The sequence below is a fragment of the Ictidomys tridecemlineatus genome, chromosome 6 (assembly GCF_052094955.1).
Source record: "Ictidomys tridecemlineatus isolate mIctTri1 chromosome 6, mIctTri1.hap1, whole genome shotgun sequence".
NCBI classification, from domain to species: Eukaryota; Metazoa; Chordata; class Mammalia; order Rodentia; family Sciuridae; genus Ictidomys; species Ictidomys tridecemlineatus.
In genome coordinates this window covers 42,126,456-42,138,865 of record NC_135482.1, presented here as the reverse complement: position 1 = coordinate 42,138,865, position 12,410 = coordinate 42,126,456, and the positions used below count along the sequence as shown (strand labels likewise).

At 32.7% G+C, this 12,410-nt stretch overlaps 1 pseudogene; it reads right to left on the bottom strand.

Moving 5' to 3' along the window:
* Positions 1-10,952: 10,952 nt before the first annotated feature.
* LOC101977756 (protein prenyltransferase alpha subunit repeat-containing protein 1-like) lies at positions 10,953-12,168 on the bottom strand (annotated as a pseudogene).
* Between the last annotated feature and the right edge of the window lie 242 nt (positions 12,169-12,410).

The following is a 12,410-nucleotide window of genomic DNA, read 5'->3' as shown; positions in this document are numbered from 1 at the left end:
GAAAACTAGCTCCTTAAATTTTAAAGCACTTTATATATAACTCCAACGAGTACCCCTAATTTCAGTCATCCTCTCCAGATCTATTTTTTTGGGGGGTCCTTATATGTTCTTAAAAACGTTCTCTTTATAATGAATTCAAGTTGTCAACCTGTCAGTTTTATGTTTTACTATTTTCAAAGAGGTGGTAATTCTGTAATTGCATTTTTAATTTCTCTTTCTAATTTTCACCATAATTCTCTTATTATTTTCTGCTTGTATTTTACAGGGGACAAATATTTTTATTTTGAAAATATGAAGAATTTTCTGTTAATTCATAGGGATCAAGGCATACATTATTTTCTGAATCTTTAGTAACACATTTAACTGCTCTTTTATTCTTTATTTGTCCTTGATTAATAAAATAACCAGAGCATTATTGGTCTATGCAAATGGGCATGAGAATTGGTTCAAGTGAGTTAAGGATAACATTGTTTTTCAAATCTAAATGTAGAGGGTATCGAATGTAGATTTCCTGTATTATTTTCCTCTTTGGATCAAAGAGACTGTGGTCTTCCAATGTTTTTATTCCAATATAGTATATATAAATACTAAAATCTCTAGTATCTGTAGTAAACAGGGAAGTTCCCATTTCCAATGCTGCCTAGAACACTCTACACTTTTCGTTTAAAATTTTAGTGGGTGCTATTAATATGCTGGTTAATAGGGATTTATCAATATATAAAGTGTATAAAACTTCTGCTGCCCTGGAACCTACAATCTAAATGGAAGACTTCCCAGGATGGTATATATAAAGGGCAGTCACTCTATCTATTCCATTTCTTATCTGTGTCCTCTGGGTATTATAAACTTAAATGTAAATGGAGAGATATATGAAGGAAGAGAGACTTTATATGGATCAAAACATTGCAGCCACATGGTAGGGAACAGGTATCTAATTTTCCAGTTGTTTAAAACCACTAGTTTTTCAATTAGGAATATGTGGAGTGCTTTATTTCTCTCCTTAATTATTTTTAGATTTTGAAGGATATTCACATCAAATAGCAATATAGGGAGAATATGTTGGTATTAAAAAGAGTTCATTTTGTTTTATAGATACCCAGTGTTTTCCCAGGCTTTCTTTCTTTATTTTTTTATATTTATTTTTAGTGGTAGGTAGACACAATACCTGCATTTTATTATTTATCGAAACCAGTTCCCCATGCATACTAGGTGACCACTCTACCACTGAGCTTCAACCCCAGGCCCCCCAGGCTCTTTTTTTTTATCACTTTTATTATTATTTTTATCTATTTTCTTTCATTTCCCCCTTTTTTCTCTCTTCACTCTATATAAATAATTATTTAAGTAAAAGTTATTATAGGTTGCATGAGTCTTTTTGCTAGACTCAAATTTAAATCAAAGTCCTAAAGCTCTTCTATTTTCCAATAGCCTATTGGTTAGTCTCTTATTTGTGGCTGGGAATAAAATGCCTGACAAGAACAATTTAGATGAAAATAAGTTTACTTTGGTCTTAGAGTTTCAGAGGTTCAACTGTGATCGTCCAACTCCATCAATCTGGACTGAAGGTGAGGTAGAACATCATGGTGGAAAGGCATGGCAGAGGAAAGCTACTTAAATCCTGTCGGCCATTAGAGAAGAAAGAGAAAGGGCAGGAGGAGCCAACAATAAAATATAATCCCCAAAGGGCATGCCCCCAGTGACCTACTTCCTCCAGCTACACCACACCTGCCTACAGTTACTACTCAACCATCCACCCAAATTTTAAATTCATCAACTGAATTAACCCACTGATGAAATTTCAGCTCTCATAATCATTTTACCTCTGAGCATTCTAGTATTTACAGAAGTTGTTTCACCACATCTCATATCTAAACCATAACAGTCTACAGTTTAAAAACAGTACTAAACTGAATTTAAAAGTGTGTTTTCAGGTGTCAATGCTTCAGTTCTCATGGATGTTCATTGTAGTACAGAAGTTGTGATGCTTTCTTAAATTGCTTTACCTTTCTGTGACATGGATTCTTCCTCTGTAAAACTGGGTAATGATACCACTCATAAATCCACTTCATAAATCATGTAATAGAATAACAGTGGAACACTGAAAACAAAAACAGTGTCAAGAAAATACCTAAATTATTATTATTATATTATTATTATTGTTCCATTTTAGTATACATACTTAAGTGCAACAAAATAATATACATTTTAAGAAAAATATTTTTCAAAATTGAAGCTCAGAAAAACACAAAGAACAATAATTGAAGCATTTTGTCTCAAAGAAATAGAGGGCAAATAAAAAATATACCACACCAATTAATCCAAAATTATCTGGGTCATATAAAAGAGCTATGGTTCACAAGAAGAAGGCAAATATTCTTGCGCAAAAATGGAATATTAGGACTGGAGATATTGCTCAGTGGTGGAGCTCTTGCTTGACATGCCTTGAAATCCTTTCCCAGCACTGTGAAGGAAAGGAAGGAAGGGAGGAAGTGGGGGGAGGGAGGGGAGGAGGAAGAGAGGGAGGAAGGCAGAAAGACATGTTAGTAAAACAGAAAGGTGTAACAACAGTCCAGAATAAGGATGACTTAGGTTTTGAAATGTAATGACATAAAAAGTATTTTAAATGTACAATGGCTAATAATTTATATATATATGTATATATATATATATATATATACATATATATATATATTCTGGATCCAATAAAATGGATAGAAGCAAATTAACCGTAAAATCCTAAAAGTCTTCCTTTTATCATTTTTCACAAAATATGACCAGGTGAACCAGGTGAAATGATTCAGTCCTTCCTTCCTTTCCCCCTTCCTTCCCTCTCTCCTTCCTTCTTTCCTTCCTTCCTTCCTTCCTTCCTTCCTTCCTTCCTTCCTTCCTTCCTTCCTTCCTTCCTTCCTTCCTTCCATTGTGATTCTCTAATAGTATGATGCTTATTCATTGTTTCTTTCTTTTCTCTCCCCTCAAATGAATGAAGGCTTCAGGAAGGCAGGCATGTTGGCCATGCTATATTGGCCTCCACATCCAGATCATTTGGAACAGCGTCTGATTCTTAATGCCTATAAACTAAATATTGCCTAGATAAATAGGTACACATTCATGAATCATGATAATATCAGTGTGCCATTAAATATAATTGAAGATAAAACAAAACATGACAATAACAAGATCACATTAAAACAAAATAAAATTAGTAATCAGACTAACTAAATTTTAAAATATAAGTGACTTGAATTATATGTGCACCATTAGTGATTATATTTTTAAAAACAATAGCAGAAATTTGAAATTTTTTTCTAGATTAATTTTAAACTTTTAGCAATTTCAATTAGAATTTCAGTAAAAATAATATCTTTAACTGGAAAATAGAAAACAAACTTCTAAAATGATATTTTCAACTAACACACAATGATTCTTTTATAAATTATTAAATATTTATTTAACAAAATAATTATATTTATTTGATATAAAGGAAGGTACTTAAGAAAATAAAAATACATGCTATGTAAACTAATAATTAAAGGAAAACACTCATATAAAATACAAGTAACTTTACATATATTCTCCCACCTATAACACCTAATTATAACAATAGAAGTGAAATTTAACAAAGGTTGGTTGCAAAACTAATTATAAGCTGGAAAACACATTAGATTTATACCTTTTAAAACATATATAGCAAATTTCACAAAGGATAAATACATTCTAAAAATAAATATAAATTGCAATGTGCCGCAGTCCGGCTGCAGCAAAATAACCGGGGGGGGGGGGGGGGGGGGGGGGTGGGGGTGTGTGTGACAAGCAACTTGTGTACATTGATACAGCAGGAGTGGGAGCCGTTTATTGTAGGACAGGAGGGGTATATATACATTACACACAGTGTATCTTAATTAACATAAACTAGATACAGCAGTCAACCAATAAGGAATCTCCACACTTAATGGCGTCACCTCACAAACCACTCTCTCTGGCAAAATGCCAGGCGCCATCTTGACTTGTTTACAGACCCTAACAGCAATGGGCTGCAGAAATGGGTTCTCTTCTCCATCTATCTGGAGAAGGAATTGTTGTGTTTTCAGCACTGAAGTTTACATAAGGGATAAAATTACTAGAAGTAACAGTCTTCACTATTTAAAGTGAACTAAAACCAGATTTAAAACCAGGCAAAAGTTTACTATTACACAATAAGTCACACAATAGCAAAAAAAAAAAAATGTACGTCTAACAAACGAAAAGGTCAAAACTTTGATGCGATTTTAGCATAAAATACTGAGGAATGTAATTCATTAAAAATGATGATCTTCATAAGTAACCAGAGAAATAAAACTAAATATTTTTAATAATTAGGAAATTAGAAAAAATTAAACTTAAATAATCTCAATAGTTAATTTATTTCTTAAGACAATTTGTGTGGAATGAGCAAGTGGAAAAATAGTAGCACACAAGTTTAGAATGTAACATGGAGCAGGGGTAGATCAGATTTTGATATTTATTTTTACACTGAATACTTTAGAAAGGAAAGGGAGACAAGTTTAGAGAAGAGATGGAGTCATGGACCAAACTGACTTAGTGCAGTGTTTGGATATGGTTAGATTGCAAACCTATTTGATGGTAGGGGCAAAAGGATAAATGTGATAGTGAAAAATATACAGGAATCGAGAATTCTTGAAAGATTGTTGTGGGAGAAACTACATATTAACATTTACAAGACAAAGAACAGGGCCTCTGGCTGCAGCACATTTAGGAAAAAAGTAAAGAACTCTGGATCTAGATATGTTATGTGTGAAACATTATCAAATAGTTAAGTAAAATCAAGAATGAGAAATTATAATATAGTAGTCAGAAGTAATAGAATTTTAGGGTTTTTTTGGAAGCAAAGTCAGCATTTTAAAAACAAATTTCTATCTATAAAATGTTCAGATTCATAGAGTCTATCTTGTGTTATGAGAAGTAAATGATAGAATGCACATGTAAGACATTCTTAATCAATGTTTTGAGAAACTTAGTTTCTAACACACAGAGATAGAATTTCAGTGTATCATGAAAAAATAAAGTATCAGGGAAGCTATTGCAATGACATGAAAAGTAGGTACAAGTGGGTATCTCCAAGAGACTTGTCACCTCGTGCAAAATCAACTGTGAAATAACAGGCATTGAAAATAATTTATGTGACACTGGACCCAAAGGAATGTTTTTAGCCAGCTAGTATTCAGGCTTCAAAAGCCTTGTATAGAAATAAATTCAATAAATGATTTGGTGTATTAATGTCTGTGGGTTTTCAACGTCTTGCAAAATTCTTATGGAATGCTGTGAGAATAACAAGTCTGGCAGATTTACTCAGTCTGTTTGTTATAAAAGAATGGAAACCAGGAGGGATGCAAATTTTATTGATTCTTAACCTAACAACCAATCTATGGAGTCAATGTTATCTATAAAATAATATTTTAGGAAAAAAGTTTTGCATCAGAACTTATATATGGTAGAATAAAGCTGCTTTAATGCTGTAGAAAGGACCACTGTCTAACACTAAACTGCCTTGCAAATATAGGAAAAAACCAAATGGAAAGTTTGTGTAAGAAAACCTTTACCGCTATAGTGTGGTGTTGTTTCTGCATACAAAAATAAAAATAAGTTTAAAATGAACAAAATACCCCATGCTATGTTCAAAACCTATCTTTTTTCCTTTAGGAATTTAAACAGCATCCAAAATATCTATTTCATAAAAGATTCAAAGAAAAGTTTCTTTGAATTACAAATAAATTACCCCAGGTTCATTTTCCAATATGCAAAGAGGTTTGATCATTTTTAATCCGAAAACTGGTGTGTTTTAATCCATGGACATTACTCCCCATGCACAATGCCTTGATGTGCATTCCAGGAAAAACAATCTCTTTTCCTTGGTGTTGAATTTGTTCTTCACATACTACTTCAGACACAAATCAGTATGCTTCCTTTGAGTATATTTGAATTTGATGATGTAAAATAATGCTTAATGCTAATTCTGACAAGTCTTTGGAGATAGCTTTAATAACAATGTGCATATATTATTTTGTAAGTAAATTAGAAAATAAGAAAAATTTTATAACAGAGAAGTTAGCAGAAGTGACTACTCCTTTTACATTGTGTAATTATTCTTACATCTACAGCTATCCTTACAGCATCATCTACTCATTCTTTTTTTTTTTTTTTAAAGAGAGAGTGAGAGAGAGAGGGGGACAGAGAGAGAGAGAATTTTAATATTTATTTATGTTTTCTTAGTTCTCGGCGGACACAACATCTTTGTTGGTATGTGGTGCTGAGGATCGAACCCGGGCCGCACACACGCCAGGCGAGCGCGCTACTGCTTGAGCCACATCCCCAGCCCATCTACTCATTCTTTAAATAAATATTTATCAAACTGGATGTTTCAGGCTACCGAGGATAAGCTGTGAAAATTTCCTGCTCTTGCAGAGCTGCATTTTATTTAAGGGAGGGGGCAGGCTAAAAATAAATGAATAGATACAATGTATTGTTTGTCACAAGTTGTCACAAGTTGATAATAAAGAAAATAAAGCAAGGAGGGAAAATCAAGAGTGATGTAGAGGTGGGAGGGCTGAAATCGCAAAGGGATAGAGTTCTCATTGAGAAAGGACGAAACAAAGAGAAGGACTGTGGCTCTCCAGGGAGAACAGCACCAAGTGATAAGTCTATTACATACTTACTATGGTGGTCAAGGTAACTGAAGCTGATCAAGCCAGAGAGAAAATGATGGGGATGAGAGTGTAGATATAACAGGTGGCTGAATTCCTATAAGCCATTTTACACTTCTTGACTCTGACTGAGACTATCTTGGAAGTCTGTAGAAAGTTATGATTCAACACATGTGTATAAAATCACTCTGATTTCTTGTTGAAAATAAACTCAAAGAGAACAAGAAGAAAAGCAGGTCAACATTTAAGAGGTTTTGCAATTAACTAAACACAAAAGTGGTGGCAAAGTTTATTAAATATTTATATATTAAGCTCTTTAGTTTTCAATATTTTTATCAAAGTAAAAATTGTTGCTTATAAATACTGGCTGGATTTTCAAGTCTTATAATTAATATGCAGCTTCCTTACTTTCCTCTTGTGCTCATTTCATATAGGCAACCACTCTCAAGTCTTCAAGTTAACCCCATTTCTACTATATTTTGTTTTTAAATTCTGTTTTAAGTGCAAACAGCTTTTTGGTTTTTTGTTGTTGTTGTTGTTTGGTTTTGTATACTCTTTGGGCATTCCACCATGGAAAATGAAATTTTAGCCTTCTTTCCCTCCTTACAGACACACACATACTACTTATGAGCATACTTAGTATGTTTATGAACATACTTCATATGCTTATGAACATACTTCCCATGAGCCTTTTCTATCAATGTAGTCAGATTTGGGTAGACCAATATTCTTCATTTACATTAGTGTGATTTGATAATAATTATTTTCTGATCAGCCATGTAATTCACCAGGATTTGACTTCATTCAATTTCTTATACCCTGTTTTTGTCTTTCCAAAGTTAATAATTATATACTTCTATGCAGATGTTTTTATGGATTTGTCAATCATTATTCTCTGAATCTTTTTAAAGTGTAAAACATTAATATCCTTGTATCTTGGGTTATTATATCATTCCTCTAATTCTGAATCTTTCTGGGCTTAATATAAAAATAAATATATAAAGATATTTAAATCTTGTTTTTCTGCATTTTACCGTCTGCTCTGTTAGTAACTACTTGGTTTGTGTTCCAGTTACTGATCTTTAGGATATTCTGTGATCATTTTCAATTATTTTTTCTAAAAATATCTCCATTTTTATTAGTGAAGTCTGGGAAAGGAGTACAGAGGGGGCAGATAATGAGTCAAATATACTTAACTCACCATACTTTCATTTACTCACATGAATATTTTTTATCAATAAATGTTTGCTCTATTATGTGCATTTGGATGGCATTTAACAGTTTAGTGTTATAAACAGTGCAAGAGTAAACTTCTTGAAAAAACATGTTATACATCCAGGTACAAGTCTTAAGCAATATCTGTAGAATAGATTTGGCTTAAAATAGAGATAATAAAATATACACCCTTTTAAAAATTGACAATAGTTATTTCTTACTTTCATGACAAAAATCAAATACATAAATTTAGAAAGATAATATTTCTTTTTTAATTAAAAAATAAATTTTATTGTGCAATATTGTTACTATTAAGTACTTTAAAATGGTAATGGATTTTTAAAATCTCTTTTTTCTCTGCCCACTGCTACTACCTCTATCATATGCTATGCATGCTTATATTCACAACTACATATTCACAAGTATGCTAGTAAATGTCATCGACAGGCTGGGAATGTTAAGTCTACCTGTAGTGTTCACAAATTTCTGAAGTATAATCAATACCATTGTTATCAATTTTAAACTATGAACCCCATATCACTTTGGAAAGTAGAATTGAGAAGGGGTGAACAAAATTGACACTTCTGAGTAAATGGAATCCTGATCTAGCATATTGTTACCATACCATATGTCTTTTAAATATTTTCTGGCTTGTCATTTATATTTTATCTTTTGAAGCTTTTACTATCATTTAACAATTAATTTGTTTTGGTATTTAAAGAAATGATAGTTTTTATAATTTTTAAATTATATGCTTAGTATATAAGTTTATCCTATATTGGCTCCAATAGGATGTATATTATTGTGGCTTAGATATAAGGTGTCCTCCAAAACCTCATGTGTGAGACGATGCAATAAAGTTTAAAGGTGAAATGATGGGGTTATGAGAGTCTTAACCTAATCAGCAGATTAATCCCTGATATTAATTGGATGGTAAGTCATCAGGTAAAATGTGATTACACAAGGTGTGTCCTTGGGGTTATGCTTTTGAGTGGTGTATATTTTGTCCTTGTTGAGCAGAGCTCTTTCTTTAACTCTCACTCTCTGCTTCTTGGTGTCACATCCTGAGCCATATTCTTCTGCCACACTCTTCTGCCCTGATGTTATGCCTCATCTTAGACTCAGGACTGGTCATCTATGGATTGAGACCTCTGAAACCGTGAGTTCTAAAACAATCTTTTTCTCCTCTGATTGTTCTTGTCAGGTCACAGCAGCAAAAACCTGACTAAAACATATATTATTCATTCTCAGTTTCTTCCAGTACTGCTTTAATTACATTTTTAAATACTATCGTGAACTCATTACATATGTATCATGATATACTTCCAAAACTGTTGATGGGACAACAGTTTCAAACTGTGTTTGATGGGACAACAGTTTTGGAAGAACACTACAGATAGACTTACATTCCCAGCCTGTTGATGACTAAATGATTCATCATCTTTCTAATAATTTAAACCTCTAATTTTACTATAAACTAGCTTTTATATTAATTGTACTCTTTATATTCTCTTTATCTAATGGTCTGCCTTTGCATTAACATTGTAATATTGTAAAAAATTTAGGTTTATAATAAAATTTACTCTCTAGTTTTTTAAGATATTTTTTTCTTTCTGAGTTGTCTTTCTATTCTTTCTAGATTCCTTTGCAACAATGTTATCTTTTACAAATTGAAAAAAAATTAGAATTGTTCAAAATTAAAATTGATTTGAGGAGAATTTATACATATATATCAATTATACATATGTACATATCTATGTATCTATCTATATCAATTATATTTCCATCAGTCATTATGGTTTGCTTAATTTGTTGATTTGCTTTTATGAATCTTATAAAATTATTATGCCTTAGATACAAATAGAGAGATAGACTTTCAGGCATTCTGTCCTTTATTTTGTGGCCATTTCAATTTCTTCTATTCCTTTATTTTATTGTTGTATAAAACATTTATATATAATTTTTATTATATACAAGCTACACATTGCCATAAACTTAATCCTCCCACACTATTTAAAATTTAAATGATTTTAAGATTTTGGTTAATTGTTCTTATGTTTTCTCTATACAAAATATTATCATTTGTAAATAATTACAGGCTTCTGTTTCTCCTTTCTATTTTTTGTCTTTTCCCCCTAATTTTGCTTATTTGCAAGAACATCAAGGAAAAGTGTTTAACATTACACATTTTTGTTTGACTATTATTTTTATTTATTGCATTGATTTATTGATTGATTCAGTACTAAATAGTTTTAAGTACATATTATGAACTTGGAAATGCCTTTTGGGTTTCGCTGCTGGATGGTTTATTTTAAGAGTCAACTTTATATTTTTTTTCCTGATTTTTTAAAAATATTTTATCAGGGTTGATATGATTGTCTGGCATTGGCCAAATATGAGGTAAAATACAATCAAACCAGTAATAAAAATAATTTTCTAGTACTACCCTTATATAAACTCTTAAATTACATTTTGTTTTTAAATAACCATTTCAAAATGGACTACATTGGAAACCTTTTTTTTTCATATAAATTTCAATACTTCTGACTTTGGTTATATCAATCTATAACTTGAATAGAATATGCTAGAAAAAGAGAACTGATTTATAATTTTACATATCCAAACATCTATCTAGCAATTTGATTCTGAAAATCAATTAAGTTCTTCTGCATCTGTATTAATGTTTCTAAGCTGAACTACGATATAAATTTTTAATTTGAAAAGTTTGCTTATATAACAATCAAAGTGAGATGAGAAACCCCAGGTATAGAAATATAAAGGATGAGGAATTAAAAAGAAAAAAATTAAGACTCACTTTTTAGTAGGAAGAAGCTATACAATTCTTGTATCCCCAAAGGAATGACAATTCTTAATAAAATAAACAAAATGAAAGGTTTCTTAATAAAATAAACAAAATGAAAGGTTTCCTATAGATTTTTAACCTAAAGATAAGGAACACATAGTTATTCATGCAACTATGTCAATAAAAAGGGAAACCAGTATTACGCTAAAGGGGAAACTTATAGGATTAATCCACTTTCATTGACTCAAAATGACCAGCCATTTCCTTATGTATTAGTGTACCTGGCTTACTCTAATGTTCCAGCAAGTGGACAATACTAGATCAATAAACTTGTGCTTCATTTCTAGGTCCGAGGAATCTGGAGCTGGGGTTCACTTCAGGCATTTGGTTTTAGCCTTACTTGCCTGAGGCTATTCCTTCTACTTCCATTGTCTCAAACAGCTTAGGATCTGCTGGGAAGAGTGCAAGTCATTCAAAGTCTCACCAGGGCTGTCTGCAGGTGACAGCTGAGTCCTGCTGTGGGGAAACCTACTGTGTAAGTGATGTTGAAGGTAGAAAACATGCAGCCTATGACACCAAAGGGTTTCATGTCCTGGGTAGGAATCAATAAGATCTGTGCTGAATTCCACTTTCTCTTCTAGGAGATGGGGAAGATTTATCCTTGGCTCCTCTGTTGAAGCAGTTGCTTCTTCATCTTTTGGAAGAACTAGAGCTGGTTCATTTCTCAAAGTGCTTTTCCCCATTACAGAACTGTAAATCACAGTTTGACTAATCAATGATTGTAACAAAAACTGGTGGTAGTGAAATCCACTGTGGTCTGAAACATTCGTGGATGCCCAATGGTTTGTAGAAGATAGTTCATCAAGAAGAATATTGACATCTAGCTTGGCCACTGCTGCTTCACTATAGACTTTCATCTCTTTTTGTATTAGTAGCTGTGTCCTCTCTGCAGGAATTGTTCCCAAGTTTCTTTTGGTTATAAAGGAAGGCAAGAAAGTTTTCTGAATTAGCTGCTGTAGCACCTATCGCCTATGAATCCATGTTTCTGGACTCTGGAAACTCAGTTAAGACCAGTTTTCCTAGCTGTAAATCCTTAATTGGATTTAAAGTGCCAGAGAGGATCAGCTCTTTTTCACATCCATGCTGTAGTAATGTCTGGGTTTAAAGCACCAGGGTACATGTGAAATGTATCAATTCATCTGTGTTCAGCTATTGCTTGTTCATTCTGTAAAAAAGGAGCTTATTGTGGATATATGGCAAAAGGAACTTCACATACCACCTCTACACACCAAGTTTGTTTTCAACCAGGACTATGGGACTTCAGTTATATGTTGCTTCAGGGCATGGGATCAGGCCAATTTTATCTACATGTGGGTTCCTCTTGAAGGTGTTGATGATGTCCTTCACTATCCACTACCCCAGCACCACTACTTCCTCGATCATCTCAGTCATATTGGATCAACTTGACTTTTGTGAAGGATACCAGATATCTGGTAAAACATTATTTCTGAGTGTGTCCCTAAGGACGCTTCTAGAAGAGATCAACATTTGAATCAGTAGGCTGAGTAGGGAAGATTAACACTCACCAATGTGAACAGACCTCACTTCTAGTCCATTGAGGGCCAAGATAAAGCGAAAAGATGGAGGAAGGGTCCATGGTCTGTCTCTCCTTGAACTAGGACATTTGTCCTCTA